This window comes from Petaurus breviceps, unplaced genomic scaffold (genome assembly GCF_028583685.1).
Source record: "Petaurus breviceps papuanus isolate PSGF00001 unplaced genomic scaffold, PetGlider_PUasm1.0 227, whole genome shotgun sequence".
In the NCBI taxonomy this organism is placed as follows: Eukaryota; Metazoa; Chordata; class Mammalia; order Diprotodontia; family Petauridae; genus Petaurus; species Petaurus breviceps.
This window is the reverse complement of record NW_027185896.1, coordinates 4,993,991-5,013,293: the sequence shown is the minus strand read 5'-3', so window position 1 is coordinate 5,013,293 and position 19,303 is coordinate 4,993,991. Positions and strand designations below refer to the sequence as shown.

Sequence of the window (19,303 nt, the reverse complement as noted above, 5' to 3'; positions counted from 1 at the left end):
CAGTGTTATGAATCAAATTAATACATTTCGTGAACCTGTACTTTCATATGATACACAACTCCCTCCAATGATACAGATCAGCAACTCATCTGTAATTTTAATCTTAGAGAACTGGCTAGATGCATTGAGGTGAAGTATCCTCCTAGAATCAAACAGTTATTATATGTCAGAACAGGATTTGAACTGAATCCAAGTCACAGGATCATAAATTTAGAAGTGAAAGGGTCATCTAGTCTAACCTCATTTTACAAATGAAGAAACTAAGGCTTGGGTAACAAAAGCAGTGTTTGTACTGAGGTCTTCTTACTCCCAAACCAGTGATTACCATTGCATCATGTTGTCTCTCTCCAAAGTCAGCACCAGACACTACCTAATCTTATGTATCTCAAGATTTTCAAATATATGTTTACTTGTTCTAAGAACTTACCCCTTCTTGCAAAAAAAAAAGTCTTGAAAAAAAATTCTTGAAAATCCTCTGATATATTGAATGCCTGCATGAAGAGAAAGAGAGAAGAACTCAAAGGTCTAACTGAGAAAAAAACACTAAGCAAACCTCACAAGTTCTTTATTCTCACAATTCAAGCACACACCTCCTACCTCACCTCTGAAAAATCTGTTGTCTTGGAATGTGTTATTATGACTACAGATTCTCTGGCCTGTGAACCTTTGAGTAAAAACTGGAAGCAGCATAAAAATAATTATGTTCATTAAAAGCAGATGGCTCACTTGAAGAGGATGAAAACTTCAAATGAAGCTAAGCAGAAAATGAAATGGAGCACCTGATGCTCCAGATAATGGAGTACTCTGTACAAGATCACTGAGCAAATCAGCAAAGGAAAAAGGAACATAACCTCGGACCCCCACCCCCTTTTTTTTTTTTGCTGAGTCCAACTACTTGTAAATAATGAACAAGTAAAATAATTTATTGTCCAGGGAAGAAAAATCAGAAACCTGACCTAACCAAAAAGGAGGTAGGAAAATCCATCACTACAGGGCCTGGAATCTTTCCTCTCCTGCCTCCGGTTCCCTCCATCCTATTATAACACCTTCTGACCAGAACTGATTCATCATTGGAGAGCTAACTACTAGACTAGCTTATCATCTTCCCTGCCACTCCCTCCAAGGTCCTCCAGGTCTTACCCTGACATGCCTGTTGGACTCCTGCACTGTCATATGACTTAAGTGATATAACCAAAGAATCCCCTGGGTCTTTCCATCAATACTGCAATTGAACTTTCTTTTATTAACTGTCTCCCCCTAATTAGAATGTGAGCTCCTTGAGAGTAGGGAGCCTCCTTGATTTTTCTATTTATACCCCAGCACTAAGCACTGTGCTTGGCACACAGTAAGGGCTTAATAAATACTTATTCATTCATTTACAACAAAGTAAAGGGTCAGTTAAAACATCATTTCAGTGTGTGGCCATATTCATCCAATGAAGCTTAATCAGAAGATGAATTGCCAATTTCTTCAATGTATTTTCCAGGTACTCTTCCCACATTTCAATTTGAGAAAGTCTGGCATCCTTTACAAATAGCTAACAAGCAAGCAAATTAACTACTATATGAAACAACATGACAAATATGTTGCAAGAGTGATTCCAAACCCTTCTGGAGTAGAAATACCACTGCTGCTTGATTTCCATGCAGGAAGTAAATCACTCTCACTTCTAAAAAGTGGGGGGGGGGGGAGAGACACACTATTCAAGAAGGACTAGTACCCCTGAGCCCTTTTCAGAGCTGCTATTCCACCTCTGCTGTCTACCTGGCACTCAAGATCTCACCTGTCACTCTAAGAAGCTGAAGCATGCTACACACAGGTAAACTGTCTCAACAAACGGGTTAACCCAGACTAAGAGTAACCTATGGACTTCAATCAAACCCATTGGTGAATTAGAATCTAACACAAATGTGTGAACACTTTCCCTGTCAGAATGAGTGGGTGAGAACAGGTTGTTCCAAAGGCCATGCATGAACGTGGCTGAAGCAAGTGCTGTGGAAAACTTTGAGCTTAGTCAGACACTGAAGATGCCAATATCATCCACTGTATCCTGGGCCATTGCCAGTTGTCTTGATTTTTGTCTTGCCACTGGACTTCAATGACTCTTGGAAAAAAAAAAAGTAAAGCTAACTACTTTGCACAACTCTGCCTCACTTAAATCCAATTGATTTAAGGTGCACATTATGTTTTAAATTTTTTAAAACTACTAAAATTAAGCTATGGAACCAAAAAGACATTTTGGAAATTAAAGCTTCTTGAAATAAAATAACCATATACAGAAGAAAAAAAAGGTTAGAAAAGCAGACAACTTTTAAAATCACAAGCTATGATCACCATTCTGTTTAGATAAAATATCAATTTCAAAAGCATGTAACTCAATGAAAAGACATTTTTTTCCACAATCATCCAAAACCAGGATGGCTTCCTTATCAGGGAAACTGCAAAAAGGCAGGTCAACAGGCAAAACTGACTTAAGTACTAAATCATTCCATATAGCAAAGAAAAATACCCACTATTTATTGCAAAAAAAAAAAAAAGTCTTGGTGTCCTTCAAAATAAGTACTTCCAAAAAAAGCTAACCTCACTGATCCACATAAATGTACTTTTACACAGGTATTATAATTATAAAAAAGTTAAAGCCATAAAATAGAGGAAAAGGTTATGTAAAATAAAGTATTATCATTAAGTAAGAACACTCATGATACAGGAAAAGACTAAACTTATATAGTAATGAGACACATAATAAAAATTCTAAGTGGCAGAATGACAATAATCTCTATACATATGGTTGTCAAAAGCTCAGAATGGGTTATGGTTTTATTGATCTTATAAATACAGGTTTCCTTCCACTTTGTAATTCTGCATTTACTCGTGCACACTCAAACTGACTACAGTACTCCACAGATTATTAAGTATCCTGAAAACCTAGAAGTTATTTAAGTTTCAGATAAAGAAATATTAGCTTCCAATTTCTAATCACCATTAAGGCATGTTAAGGAATGCAAAATACTTTTTTCATAACATTTCAAAAACATTTGTAGCAAAAGCATTATTATCCTATTTTATACAAGAAACTGAGACTTTGACAGGTTAAGGGACTTGTCTGCTGCATAGTTACTAAGTGTTAATTAAATAGGCTCACACATTTAGAGTTTAAAAGGACACTGTATCAGGGCGGCTAGGTGGCACAGTGAATAGAAGAACACTGGCCCTGGAGTCAGGAGGACCTGAGTTCAAATCCAGCCTCAGACACTTAACACAAAAACCAGCCGTGTGACCTTGGGCAAGTCACTTAATCCCAATTGCCCTCCAAAAAGCAAAAAAAAAAAAAAAAAAAAAAAAAAAAAAAAAGAGGGCACTGGATCATTGTCTGTCTGGTTCAACTCTCATTTTATAGATGAAGAGACAGTGGCCCAAAGACATTAAATGACTGGCTTATCATATAGGTAATTTCTGACTCTAAATCTAGAACTCTAAAATTTCCAGCCCCTTCAGTGAGGAAAAAATCAGTTTCTCATTTCCTCTATCAAAATTATGATTTTCTGTATCATTTAGTATGATTTTAATAAAAAGAAAATGTAATGCAACAAAATTTCTGCTTTTCCAGGCTAAGAATTTGCCTACTTACTCTTCTTTCTAGTAGTCAGTAAAATGTCAACCATGTATCAAATTCTCATAACATACTTCTACTTCACACTTTATTACTTCAAAATAGTAAAATAAAATATTTTTACAAATACCCAAGTGTCTTATTGTTAGAAACAACCTCTCAACTACTGTAATATTTATTTCACAAGTTAACAGCACAAATGATTGATTCCAGTCAACAACCCAGTTACTTATAGCTCTTTCAGAGTAAGCTAAATTTTATAGAACCCATTCGTGAAAATTTTTTCATTCTTTCCAAATTCAAACAGTTTATTGTTGTTTTTCCAATCTGGCTACTTACTCTGAGATGATTATTTAAAGAGTTATTAGATGAGTCAGCTCAATTTGTTGAGAGAACAGTACTCATTAGGCAAAGATCAATAGGAGAGTAACTTTCTTCAGCAGCCATGGAACAAAAAAAAATTGGTCCATTAGTTACTAATTTAAAAAAGAACCTTCTAAACAAATGCCCTAACAGATTAACAAATTGTTAACTTTTGATTTTTCTATAAACCTTCAGCCTTTTTGTAAACAGAACATGAGGTTGCATTAAAGCTCACTTCTCTACCACAGATAACTGGTATAGGGAGAACACCAACATTGAGTAGAGCTATACAGGAACATTCAACATATTAATAACCCTATATCTCTAAATGTTTTAATAAATTTTAATATTTTTATTATTAAGCACCAAAAGAGAACATTTTCATTTATAAAAAAGAATTGTATATGAAACTGTAAATCTTTATTACATACAGCATGCTTAAAGGATAAATTCAACATTGTACTTTCAAAGTTGTACTTTAAGTTTTCCCATGAAATTCCTTCTATGTTCTTTTGTTTATCAAAATATTAAATAATACCCCCCCCAACTGCTTTTCTTGTTCGTTCGTTTGTTTTTTTAGGGAGGGGGGACAACACTATCTTTAGCTCCTCCTCCTTCACCCAAATCCCTCCTTAACAAATAAAAAAAGAAAAACACAATTCTTCCACCAATTGTATAACCAAAATATGACTACCTATTAGCCATGTAAAATATGTCTCATTCTGCATCTTGGGTGCACTGCTCCTGTCTGCAGTAGGGTAACATGCTTCATTATCAGTCCTCTGGAGTTGTGATTACTCTTGCAATAAAATGGAGTTGTGATATCAAAGAGCATTAATCATCATTTTTAAGACTTTCAAAGTTGTTTTACCATTATAAAGCTGTAAATTGTTCTGATTCTGCTCACTTCATTCCATAATAGTTTATGTAAGTCCTCCAAGATTTCTCCGAATCTCTCCTCTTCTGTTATTTCTCATTATACAACAACATGGTATTGCATTCATATGCTTTAATTTTTTCAGCCACTCCCCAACCGATGGGCACCCCACTTTGTTCTCCAGATCTTTGCTCCTACAATAAGAACTGATATATTTTTGTACATATAGATCTTTTCCCTTTTTCTTTGGGCTCTTAGGGTATAAGCCTAGTAGTGGTACCACTGAGTAGGAAAAGTTTTAAGTTTAGTGACTTTCTGAACATATTTCTGAATTACTAGACTAATTCACAGCTCTACCAACAATGTACCAGTATGCCTTTTTTCCTATAGTGCCACCAACAGTTGTCATTTGTCTTTTTTTATCATCTTTACCACTGATAGAAAAGTTTTTTTTTATTTTTTTTTAGTTGCTTTTATTTTAATATCTCAATAGTGATTTGGAGGACTTCTTCATACGGTCACTAATTGCTTAAATTTCTACCTTTGAGAATTGTCTAACGATGTATGTTGTTCAAACATTAATATTTTGAGGAATAACTGTCATTCTTATGCATTTTAATCAGTTCCTTATATATCTTGGATATCAGACCTTTTTCTGAGAAACTTCATACAACTTGATGTTTATCTAACCTTGTTAAAGTGAAACTAGTATAAATCTGTATTGCACAGTCCTGGCTGCCACCTTCATGATAGGAGTTTAAAAGACTTTTTAATCTTAACCTAAATATTAGGCAGGTCTAGAAAAGTTCCTTTCAGTCAATAAATAAAAATTCATTATGTGTCTATTATAAAATAGGCACTGTGCTAAGCATTGAGTATTGAAGGCTGGGGGGTGGCCAGAGAGGCAGTCTCTGCCCTCAAGGAGCTCACAACATAATAGGGAAGACAAGCAAATAAATATGTACAAACAAGCCATACACACATACACACGCATACATGTGCATGTATGTCTGTGTGAGTGTATAAAAATGGGAAATAATCAAGAAAGAGAAGGCACTAGAATGAAGAAGAATTGGGAAAGACTCCCTTACTGAAACAGAAGCAAAAGCAGTCCCCCAAAAGGGAAGGGGGAAAAAAAGGAGAACCTAAAAGATATAGCCAGTTAGACAGCTGGCTGTGGTTTGGGGGCTTACTCACAAAAAAGAGCACTTTCCCAAAGGGAAAGCCAATGTAACTGAATGGAGAACCACCAAATGTCAGCATAGTAAAAGCAGCCCAGAAAATAACATCATAGGCCAGCAAGCTGATAGTGTCACTTGAATGGAAAGGCAGGATCAACATAGGTAAAATGTTTAAGTGAGGACACAACCATAGAGGCATGAGTTATCCAGGTTAAGTATATTCCATACAAGTGTTTAGTTCATCTTTCACCTCCCACAGGTGTTACGGGAATGTACATGGGGACAGTTTCCTTGATTTACCTTGCTATTGTGTTTTAATGTCTTTGTTTCACAATTATGAAAAGTGGCATCTCATAAAGCAGAACAACATAAAATCAATTTGAGTAAAGTTTGGCAAGAGACCTAATTCAGCAGAGTCAATCCAAGGACATTAAAGGATGAAAACTGTATAGGAGGCCAACAAGCAAGAAAAATGGGTAAGTTAGGCAAAGATTTTTATAACAAACTGTTTTCACCATCAAAGATGATAGAGTTACCACACTTGCAATTCTAATATCACAATGTTCCACAGTCTGATAGAGAAGACAGAAATGGAACTAAAGTGAACAAAGATGGGAAAAGGAGACTAATTAGACCAAATACAGATAAAGGCCATCCATAGTGGAGGTGGCACAATTATGAGGGCATTGAGAATCAATTCACAAGGTAAGTGAAAGAAGGGAAGATAACAAAGGAATGGTGAAAAAAAGGTCAGATCTTAATAATACTTTTTTTAAAGGCTAGTAAGAGAATATTAACAACTACCAATTTTATGGGGTGGCCAGGTAGCACAGCGAGTAAGAGCACCGGCTCCAGTGTCAGGATGACCTGGGGATCAAATCCGGGCTCAGACACTTAGCACCCACCCAGAAACACCTGGCCGTGTAACCTTGAGCAAGTTAATTAACCCCAATTGCTTTAAAAAAAAAAAAAACTACCAATTTTAAATGACTATTTCCTCATTTATACAAAATTTTAATGAGATTCATAGCCACATGCATTGAGTGAATCCTCAATGAGGCTATTAGCAAGGAACAGGCAGACCTTTAATGGAATATTTCATAATGTACCATATCTTTATGATTATGCAAATTACTGAAAGATATTGAGCACACAAAATCACAATGTACTTATTGTTGCTAATTATGAAGAAGAATTTCATTTGGTAGACCTAAATGCTACATTTTAAATCTCATTCAACAAGGTTATCTCTCATTCATATACCAAAATCATTCTGGATTCCTTGAAAGCTATACCAGAAATACCGTTCTTCAATAACATCATATGAGGAATAAAGTAGGAAGTCAGTGTTCATTACTGTGACAGAAAATATCCCACACCAAATCCAAGAAAAAGAGAATTCTGGGAATGGTGAGGTTCTCCAAATGTTTTTGTTGCAGGTGACACCATGCTAGTTGCATCAAGCCCCAGAATACTATAAAATCTTGTAGAAGAGATCTATAACCACTGAATAGAATTTAGGTTGATCATACATGCAGAAAGGGACAGGTGGATGAACAATATGAGCAATGTCTACTGCTCAACTTAAGATACACATGTGAATGGAGAGTCTATAAAGCTTGTACAACTTGGGATGGGTGTGTGTATGAGTATGAATGAGGCAGATAAAAATGGACAATTAGGCTCTGCATTAATCAAAAACAGTAGGCTATGTTACCTCCAGGAAAACTGTAAAACTCCCTTAGTCAAACCAAACTTCTCTCAGAAACAAAGGCCCACCTTATTAATACCAATATTCTACTGGTATTATTATATTCCTGAAAGATATATAATGCAACACAATCCAAAAAAAACAAAAATAAGTGTCACATAGGGGAGATGTGAGTGCTCAATGTAAGATGAGTGTCATTTTAAGAGGAACTTTAAAGAACTAAAGTAATAGATGTCATGAGAGGATTGTTATAGGAAAAGATGAACTGGTCATGTGAAGAATGAGGAATTACAGGAAAAGAGAGACCAAGTGCTCCACTGATATCTTCATGATGTCAAGAGAAAGTTAAGAAGACCTGTCATACTAGGTAAACTCCCTATGGTGAACTTATAGGAGAGCATGGACAAGAATTCATGACTGGCAGGTATATGTGGGTTGCAATGTAGATGACTAGAAATTAACTCCAAATGGATGAGCTCACACATCCATCTGAGAACTGTTTTAACTAAACGTCTTTTGTTTTGATTACTAATGTGAACTATAGTGTGGTCTGACAAGAAGAACATCAGTGGAGACTCATGACTTAAACTTTTTTTTTTTTAAGCAATCAGGGTTAAGTAACTTGCTCAAGGTTACACGGCCAGTCATTTCTGGGTGTGGTGCTGAGTGTCTGAGCCCGGGATTCGATCTCCAGGTCGTCCCAACACTGGAGCCGGTACTCGCTGAGCCACCTGGCCGCCCCTAAGCAATTGGGGTTAAGTAACTTGCTCAAGGTTACACGGCCAGGTGTTTCTGGGTGGGTGCTAAGTGTCTGAGCCCGGGATTCGATCTCCAGGTCGTTCTGACACTGGAGCCGGTGCTCTTACTGGCTGTGCTACCCGGCCGCCCCATGACTTATACTTTTGACCATACACTGACATAAAGCATATTCTGAACCGGGTTAAATTTTCAGAGCTTCATTTCTGATGAACTATGCTCATGTAACTTTATAAATATCACCAACACATTCCTGAAGCTATAATCATAGGCTAAACCAAATAATGTTCAGAATTTTGCAAATAAAAAATTCATATGGCTTTCTCTATAGTTTAAATTCACTGCCTCATGAAGCTATCAAAAGCCTGAAGTCTATAACATGACAAAACAGGAAAATGATTCTGGAAAAGACGTGGGAAAATTGGAACAATAATGCATTTCTGGTAAAGTTGTGAACTGATATGACCATTCTGGAGAGCAATTTGGAACTATTCCCAAAGGGTTATAAAACTGTGCATACCCTTCAACCCAGCATTACCACTTCTAGGACTGTATCCCAAAGAGATCATATAAATGGGGAAAGGACCCACATGTACAAAAATATTTATAGCAGCTCTTTTTGTGGTGGCCAAGAATTGGAAATTGAGGGGATGCCCATCATTTGGGGAATGGCAGCAAGTGAGGAATGGCAGAACAAGCTATGGTATATGAGTATAATGGAATATTATTGTGCTATAAGAAAGGATGAGCAGGCAAATTTCAAAAGAACCTAGAAAAATTTACATGAACTGATGCTGAGTGAAGGGAGATGAGGAAAACATGGTACACAGTAACAGCAACACTGTGCAATGACTAACTTTGATAGACTTAGCTCTTCTCAGCAATGCAAGAATCTAAGACAATTCTGAAAGACTCATGATGGAAAGTGCTATCCACATCCAGAAAAAGAACTATGGAGTCTGAATGCAGATCAAAACATTATTTGCTCTTTTTTTGTTTTGTTTTTTCTTCTTTCTCATGCTTCCTCCTATTGGTTCTAATTCTTCTTTACAACAAGACTAATGTGAAAATGTTTAATATGAATATATATGTAAAGCCTACATCAGATTGCACGCCATCTTGGGGAGGGGAGAGGGAAGGAAGAAGAAAATTTAGAATTCAAGATCTTATGGAAGTAAATATTAAGAACTAAAAATTAATTAATTAATTTTAAAAGAATATTTTAAAAATTGGGGGGAAAAAAGGCTGATGCCTAAATAATGACCTATCTAAGCCAACTTTTAACATCTTCAAAAATAACCTTTAAAAGAAAAAATCAATCAAGCCACTCAAGCCTACAGGACTGTTATCCTTTTAAGTCTTTACATTCTATCTCATCTTTGCCATCTAACTGATCCCTCTAGCATCACTGCTTCAAACTCTTCTTGCCTCTTGGCTACTTTCCTATTGCCTTCAAACATGTCCATGTCATCCCCATCCCTCAAAAAACCCTCATTTGATCCTTTCATTCTTACTAGCTATTATCCCATATCTTTCCTCCCTTTTGTGGCTCAACTCCTTCAAAAGGTCCTCTAGAGCAGGCATCTCCACTTCCTTTCTTCTCACTCTCTTCTTCACTCTCTACAATCTGACTCCAACTTCATCATTCAACCAAAACTGTTCTCTACAAAGATAGTAATGACCTCTTAATTGCCAATTTTTTTTTTTTTGGCCTTTTGGAGGGCAACTGGGGTTAAGTAACTTGCCCAGGGTTACATGGCTAGTTTTTTTTGTGTGGGTGTTAAGTGTCTGAGGCCGGAACCAAACTCTGGTCCTCCTGACTCCAGGGCTGGCACTTTACTCACTACGCCACCTAGCCACCCCTTAATTGCCAAATTTAATGGCCTTTTCTCAATTCTCATCCTTCTTGGCCTCTCTGCAGTCTTTGACAATGTCAACCACCCTTTTCTTGATATTTTCTTGTCTCTGGGTTTTCACAGTACTACTTCTCTCCTGATTTTTCTCCTACATATTTTCACCATTCGTCAGTCTCCTTTGATGGATCTTTATCCAGGATATTCTTCGTAACCATGGGTGTCCCTCAAGGCTCAGTCATGGGTCCCCTTATCTTCTCTTTCTATAGTATTTCACTACTAATAATAATAGCTTGCATTTCTTGAGCCCTTTATAGTTTACAAAACATTCTCACAGCTATCTAGTAATTATCTCTATTTTAAGGTTTGGAAAAAATAAAAGTCATAAATATTAAGTGACTTATCCATAGCAATAGTAACAATAGCAATAACATTAATAAGCAAGTATTTAAGTGGTACTTTATGGTTTATAAAGCACTTTAGAAATATCTCTTTTTATTCTCACAACAACCCTGGAAGGTAGGTGCTATTATTGCCTCATTTAACCTCTGTTTAACAGATGAAAAAACTAAAGCAGAGTTAAGTAACTTGCCTAGGGTTGTGTAGCTAGTAATTGTGTTTAAATTTGAACTCAACTTCTTGATTCCAGGTCTAGCACTCTATCCACTGTGGCACCTAGCTAACTAACTATTCTGTGACAGGTGCTAGGGATAAATAAATATAGACACTAGGGATAAATAAATTGGAGGAAGAATAAATCAGTGATTTAAATATGTCTGAGGATATAGATTTCTTAGGACAGATGGATCAATGAAAGCATTAACATAGAGATTGACTGACTAATCAATTATTATTAAAAACTATTTGTTTTGGAGACAACTGCTACCTTGACTGCAATTAACACAATCCTAAAACTATCAAGTTTTGGAACCAGGTCTCAACTGTAGGTCTTTTTTTTTTTTAAAGCAATTGGGGTTAAGTAACTTGCTCAAGGTTACACAGCCAGTTATTTCTGGGTGTGGTGCTAAGTATCAGAGCCCCGATTTGATCCACATCATCCAGACTCTGGGGCTGGTGCTCTTACTCACTGAACCACCTGGCCGCCCCTAAGCAATGGGGGTTAAGTAACTTGCTCAAGGTTACACAGCCAGTTATTTCTGGGTGGGTGGCAAGTGTCTGAGCCCGGATTTGATCCCAGGTCATCACGACTCTGGGACCGGTGCTCTTACTCGCTATGCTACCTGGCCGCCCCCAATTGTAGGTCTTTTGACTCAGAATCTGGGACTACCTCACTGTACTGTATTTCCTATCACATACTTACATAAAGAACAAGTGGTTTATTTCCTCTTAAATTCAAAACTTAGTGACTGGCAAAAAGGCAAAAAATTTAAGGTTAATTAAGATCAATAGATTTTTTTTTTTAAATCTGGATCTCTAATTTCATTTCTCCCTGGAAGAAAATTGTCTCCACCAGCACAGAACCAGGAGAACACTGTACACAGTAACAGTTATATTTACAATGAACAACCGTGAATGACTTAGCTATTATCATCAATACAATGATCCAAGACAACTCCAAAGGAAATTTCCAAATGAAAAACTGGGATGGGGGAAGGGGGAGCGGGAGAAGAAGACATTCTAAATACTAATAATTTTTGTACCTTCAAATTAGTTAATATTTGAGTTTATATATAATATATATATAATGATTTAATTAGTATTTGTTAATGTCTCTCTTTTCTCTACTACCCTTCCAATTCTCTGAATGAAGACCATTTTCCCATCTTGTTACTTTTCTTCTTCTCAAAAAAGAATTTGTGTGTAGAGGGCAGCTAGGTGGCTCAGTGAATAGAGCACTGGCCCTGGAGTCAGGAGGACCTGAGTTCAAATCCGGCCTCAGACACTTAACACTTACTAGCCATATGACCATGGGCAAGTCACTGAACTAATTGCCCTGCCTTCCCTCCTCCAAAAAGCACAAAAAAAAAAAAAAAAAAGAATTTGTGTGTATCCTACTACTGTGAAGTTATAAATTTGTTTAAAACAAATGCTTAGAGACTAAAACAATTCTCTCATTAGGCAAGGCTCTAAACTGTGGTCTCAACAAAAGATACAAGGAAGAAAAATAAAATATTTTGAAGATTCAATACAGTTTACTTTACCTTCTCTGTTTTTTTTTAACTGTTGACCAAAAATAGGGTTGCCAATCCTATTAAACATAATCAAGTGACACTACAGTCACACTATAAATCAAAGCTTAAAAAAAGATAGCCAGTAGTTATATACTCATCACAAAATGCTATGCTGGGACAAGATAAGTCAATATTGCAATTTTCTCTTATAAAACAATATTTCAACACGTAGTCTGGGCCCACAAAGGAGGCCTTTGAGCAGAGCTAAGTATAGCACTTTCATACAGCTCTCCAAACAGAACGGCTTTTTCATAAGCCATTATGGGGAAAAGAAGAGGGAGAGAAGATAGAGAACCCTCTCAACCTGCTAATTAGCTGGAACTCTAGTATTTGTCTGCCAATTCAACTGGGAAATAGCACAAAGGGGTAAAAAATAAACTACTGAAAATACTTGAAAATACATTCGATGAAACAAGTAACAAAAAAAAAGTACAACATTCAAGAACCTAAAGGTTTCTAAACAGCCATTTCATACCCCTTTCTCCTTTCCCTGCCAAAATGTTTCTTTAAAAATGGGAAGTCTTCTTTGAAATGTGAATTAGTACAAAAGTTATATACAAAAGATTAAGTATCCATAAACTTTAATATTATAAAATATGCAATATTATTTCCAAAATGGGACAGTTCCTCATTTTCAAATATGACAGATTAAGTATAAAATGTAGCTCTCGTAGGAAACAGACTTTGTTTTCATTGAAGTAGCTATTCATTTCTAACACAGGGGCTAAATTACTTTAGCAAAAGCAGAAACCATTATGGAAAGAAAATATATAGAAAATATGTAATTTTTTCAAAGCTGAATGTGTTTCTCCTTTAAAGACACAAATACCACTTGTTTATTTTTTAATTTTACATACATGTTTAAACTATCTTTAAATGACCAATTAAATCTTGCAGCATCTCTATCAAGTTGTTAAGGGATAAGGATCACCATCAATTTGTAATACAAAATTCAGACACGATCTGGATATTTTCTATAAGTGCTCCAGAATAAAATTTTACAATCTCAGAGCAAGAAGGAATCTCAGAGATCATTCCTAAACAGGAACCACAAGTAAACAACTAGTTTTTGCTACTAAAGACCTAAATTTCCTTAATAGATAAATGGTCAAAAAATATGAAAATGCAATTCTCAAAAGAAAAGCTATCAGTTACCATACACAAAAATGTTCCAAAACTTTAATAAGAGAAATTCAAATTAAACCTACTCTGGTTTCCCCTCACCAGAACATTGGCAAAGGAGACCAAAAAAAAAAAAGGAAAATGAAATTTGTTGGTGGAGTTGTGGGACAACAGGAACAGTAATGCAACACTGGTAGAGCTATGAACTTGTCCAGTCATTCTGGAAAGCAATTTGGAACCATGTCAAAAAAGTCACTGAACCCTTGGCCTCAGCTACAAGGCATATACTTTAGAGAGATCAAAAATGGAGGAAAGGACATATATATATACATACAATAACAATACTTTTATTGTAACAAAGAACTGGAAGGAAACTAAGGGAATGACACCCTCAACTGGGGAATGAATAAACAAAATAGGATATATTAATGTAATGGAATATTACTGCATCATAAATAATCCTAAGAGAAACAGATTCAAAGAAAACTGGGAGAAACTCATGCAGAGTGAAATGAGCAGAATAATAACAATTCAGAAAATTACTACAATGAGTAAAGGAAAATAACTGAAAAATTTAAAACAACTCTAAGCAAGGATGAGTCCAGAAGCTTGGTGATGAATCATGCTTGCCATCCCCCCAACTCTACTTGGTAGAGAGGAGGTAGACTGGAACATCAAGGTAAAAAAATGCATTTTCAACCACTGACAATGTATTATAAACTTTGCTTGACTGTATTTATTTAGTGGGGAGAGAAAAAAAAGTGGAGGAGTAATGATGATTCTAAAAAGAATGTCACATCAATGAAGTATTTTTAAAATACACAGAAAAGAACAAAAAGGAAGTTTAGAAAGAGAAAGAGAAAAATAGGGCAGTAACAGTACTGATTAAAAACAACCACCCATTTTTAACAGATTCACAGTATTATTCTTTTTCTGCTATTTTTCATATAAGGAAATGTTCATATGACTGAGATTATCAAGGTTATAATAATACTGTTTAATGATCATTAACACATTAACAAGGAATTTACCCAAAGATCTACAGAACAGTGCTGTAAATAGCATTGGACTGGGAGTCAAGAAACCTCAACTGGAGTCCCATGTGAATTTGTGCCAGGTATCTGTAAAATGAGTGGGAAGGCAATTCTTAAGGAGTGGTCCGGGGACCCCAAAGAGCCTTTCAGGGGATCCAGAAAATAAAACTATTTTGATAATACTAATAATATTAGGACATTTAAATTTCTAATATGGTCAATTCTGATAGGTATAATCCTCATGACCTAAAGTGGAGGTGGGGTAGTCTGCTAAGTTTTTAAGAGTATAAAGGGCTCTTGAGATCAAAAAGTTTGAGAACCACTGGACTTAATGATCTCTGGGTCCCCCACAAAAACTTACAATTCCTGAGCCAGGGCATATGGTGGAGAAGCTTAAGAATCAGTTGGCTTAAGTGAGACCTGAGTAGGACTTCCCATGATGAGCTATCTGTCCTGAGAGGGTTTGGAACATCCATGATTGAACACGACCAAATCTCCCAATCATGTCTCTGAAGCTATAATTCCTTCCTCTGGGAATGGCAGTGGGTGCATGGTGTACCTGGTGACGTTAAATTGTTAACAGAAGTTTTTTAAGGGGGGGTAGGGGGAGATAAGGAGAAGAAGGGTCCTTTCCTAGGTTTAAGTCCTAGATCCAACACATTTTCTAGTTCAGTAATCTCAGGAAAGTAACATCACTGAACCTCAATTTCTTTATCTGTAAAATGGGAGTAATAATATGTGTATCCTTTGTTTCAGAGGAAATAAAGCATACAGATGTACTAGGTACTAAATAAATTTGTGATGATACTTATTTTTTAAAGACCTAAATGATGAAAAACATTATTTGCCTCCTAAGGTATTTAATTCTATTTTTTGTTTTTGTTCAGTGGTTTCAGTAGTGTCCGACTCTTCATGATCCCAGTAGTGTTTTCTTGGCAAAGATACTAAAATGGTTTGCCACTTCCTTCTCCAGCTCATTTTACAGACGAGGAAATTGAGGCAAACAGGGTTGAGTGACTTGCCCAGGGCCACAGAGATAATAAGTGTCTGAGGCTAGATTTGAACTCAGGTTTTCCTGACTTAAGCTCCAGCACTCTATCCACTGTGCCAACTAAAGCCATTATTTTTAGATAGAATTTCAAAACTGGAGTCTATTTCACATGTCTTTAATATAACCTGTTTATTTATGTTTATTATCTATCTTTCCATTGCCTTTGGGTTACTTTTAATCCTAATTCTTCTGAGATTATGGTGCTTCATGATTCAGTCACATAACATCATTAGAAAACTTTGACATTAAACAGATTAGTCTTTATAAAAGGGGTAATTTAGAATTCCTTCAAAGGGTGGTACAATTACTTCTGTCTCTTCTTAGGTTTAATTGCCTATCAAAGACATTCTTTGGGTTTGAATTTTATAAATTTATGTGAGGAATAAAGCCTAAATATATCCAAGAACCTACCTTCAATCCACCAAAAAAAAAAAAGGCATAGGATATCAATACCCTGCAAGAAGGCTCTCTGAGTTTACTTAATAGGCAGAGCTATGGTGGTATATCTGAAAATATGTTGGAAAAAAATTATGCTGGAATTATCATACAAAGACTTGGGTTTGAATACTGGATACGCTATTTCCATTCTTGTGACCTTGGGCAGGTCAGTTAACCTCTTTGGGTCTCAGTTCCCTTATATGCAAAATGGAGAGGAAAGCCAAAATGGTGAGAGCAAAGTAAGCATTTCTGCTGGATTCTCCCAATCCAACTCTCTAAACAACTTTTCTTAAATGTGTCAAAATTCCAAAGGATGTTTGCTGAAAAATGCTATCCTCCAGAGGAAGAACTTATGGTGTCTGAATGCAGAGTGAAGCATACTTTTTTTTAACTTTATTATTCTTGGGTTTGGGATTTTTGGTTCTTTTGTTGTTGTTTTGTTTTTTGTTCTTCATTTCTTTTGCCACATGGCTAATATGTATGGGATCAATGGTTGAACCTGAGATGTAACCATTCCTAAGTTCAAGTCCCTTGAATTTAAAAAGACCCTCATACAAAAATGACTATGAAGACCAGATAGAGTGCGCTACTGTGCTGGACAAGATTTCACTTCATTTTCATTTCATGGAAGACATCTGCAACGTATACCTCTACAGCCAATGCAAGCTTCTGTCCGAGTGACAAGCACTACATAAATATGAATTTATAGTCCCCTAAGAGAATAGTGAATGTCAGTCCTGATAGGACCCAACTCTAGCTTATTCAGAGAACAGTAGAACCCAGCAGACAGCAAGCTGCAGTTCAATTGCTAGATAGCCTAATAATCCATGCATGTCCCATGTGTGGAAGCTTACAGACAGAAGCAAATGGCAGCAGAGTCCATTTCCTATGGATGACTGACTGGAGAAGTACATGATGAAAGTTTGTAAGAAATAAAATGGGACAAGACTCAAGTTCTGTTCTCTACAGAACACCCTACTGTTTAGAGAATGGCAGAAGTTGAAGCTACATAATGGAGTACTGCCTTGAACTATAATTGATCCCACAAAGAGAACTAGAAAGTGGCTGGAGCTACTTCAGGCATTTCCCCCTACTATAATAAAAGCATTATATGATTACTTGAGACACCTGGACCAAAAAGGATATAAAACTGTGAGCTAAGCACCCTACTACTTGGCACAGTGCCTGGTACATAGTATGTGCTTAATAAATGCTACTCGACTGACTAGTAAAAAAAAATTCTAATTGCCCAAGATGACAAGAAATGTCTGTTATAATCTTAAATGCATTCAAAGTCAAGTGCAACCAACTAAAACTATATACTTGGAGAATATAAACACCAGAAAGCATAGGAAGACTATGAGCAACATCCTATCGCCTTACCCAGAATACACAAGCATACTGGTTAGGAACCAGAAAACTTGCAGTTGTTAAGGTAGGGAAGAAGTATTCCTCAGATACAGATTCCCCTTCCAGAATTCACTCTAATCAAGAGAGACAGAAGGTTTGAGAGAAAACTACTACCCAAAGAGATGCTAGCTTTGGCAAGCATGAAATAATCTTACCACCTAACTACCTTGCTTAGGAAGATGGGCTATTATATTCCACATGCCTGGAACATTCTGATTCTATATCTACCACTTTTTTAACAATAATGTATTATTTCTCTTTTTCAAGTAACAACTATTTTTTAATAAATTTGTTTTTAGCTTTCAACATTCACTTCCATTAGATTTTGAGTTCCAAATTTCCTCCCCATTTCTCCCCACCCCAAGATGATATGCATATTGATACAGGTTCAACACATTCATATGAAACCTATTTTTACCTTAGTCACATAGGTAACAACTATTTTTTAAAAATTAATCTGTCCCTCACATTACCCAGTCCCCACTGAGCAAATTAATAAAAATTAAAAACATATCCCTCAATACATTTCTACACAGTCCAGTCAAATAAATTTCCACATTAGCTATGTCCAAAAATCTATGTTCCTTTTGGCATTTAAAGTTTATCACCTCTTTGTTAGGAGTAAGTAACATGCTTCATCTTCATTCTTTTTGACTCAAGTTATCACTGCATTGATCAGAGTTCTAAAGACTTTCAGAGTTGTTTTTCTCTATAATGTTACCACTGACAGTTGTCCTGGTTCAGCTCACTTTGTTCTACATCAGCTCATATTGATTATCCTAGTTGCCTCTGAAATTGTCCATGTCATCATCTCCTATGGTACTATAGTATTCCATATGTTTAGACATTCCCCAACAGAAAGACATCCCCTTAGTGTCCAATTTTGGACTACCACTTAGTTCCTAGTTCCTTTCTCTGGTGTCCTGCTCAGGCACCATCTTCTACATGAAGACTTTCCTGATCCCACTCCCTGGCTGTTAGTGACAACTTGTCTCAGATTGACCAATATGCAATGTACTACTGGTAGCATGCAATTCTAACAAGAATTGATTAATTACATGTGTACTATACTGTGCAGCTTTGATGTGACTGCTATATACTAAATAATAATGCTAATAGCATATGTCTGCAGATATTTAAAAGTGTATCCCACAAGATTAGTGGGAAATATTAATTTTTCACTGCAGGGAGATGTGGCCCTACCAGCACTCCTATAGTGCTATTTTTTATTTCATTTACTAGTTTCCATCCAGACAAAGGCAGCAGATACTAGAAAGTGACAAGATCTGTAAGAGGAACACAAGGATTTTCAGAGGTGAAGAAAAAGCACACGGTGAAGAGAGAATCAACTGACCTATTCCCTCCAGTCATTTCCATATGCTAAACCTCTGAAGCATGAACTATAGTCAGACATGGAGGTAAATACAACTAGATGAGCCAAGGAACAAGACAAATTAGGAGGCAATGAATGTAGTGGCAGAAGCCATGAGAATATCCGAGATGGATCAGAACCAGCAAATTCTGATTAGAGAAACCTCCTTGCTTTTTGAAAATTTTATAGATTTTTTTGTTTTTGTTTTTGAGGAACGAAGGCAAGGCAACTGGGGTTAAGTGACTTGCCCAAGTTCACACAGTAGTAAGTGTGTCAAGTGTCTGAAGATGCATTTGAACTCAGGTCCTCCTGACTCCAGGGCCAGTGCTCTAT

At 36.3% G+C, this 19,303-nt stretch overlaps 1 protein-coding gene across 3 annotated transcripts in view; it reads right to left on the bottom strand.

The window, feature by feature from the left end:
- The window catches only part of SFMBT1 (Scm like with four mbt domains 1), a 184,696-nt gene that overhangs the window by 106,423 nt on the left and 58,970 nt on the right, over positions 1-19,303 (bottom strand). Inside the window, exon 2 of one of the 3 annotated variants that reach the window (XM_069095484.1) lies at positions 428-491. The exons of the other annotated variants lie outside the window; for them this stretch is intronic. The gene's annotated coding sequence lies outside the window, so the exon portion shown is untranslated. The remainder of the gene's footprint in view (positions 1-427; positions 492-19,303) is intronic. 3 annotated transcript variants of the gene reach the window in all.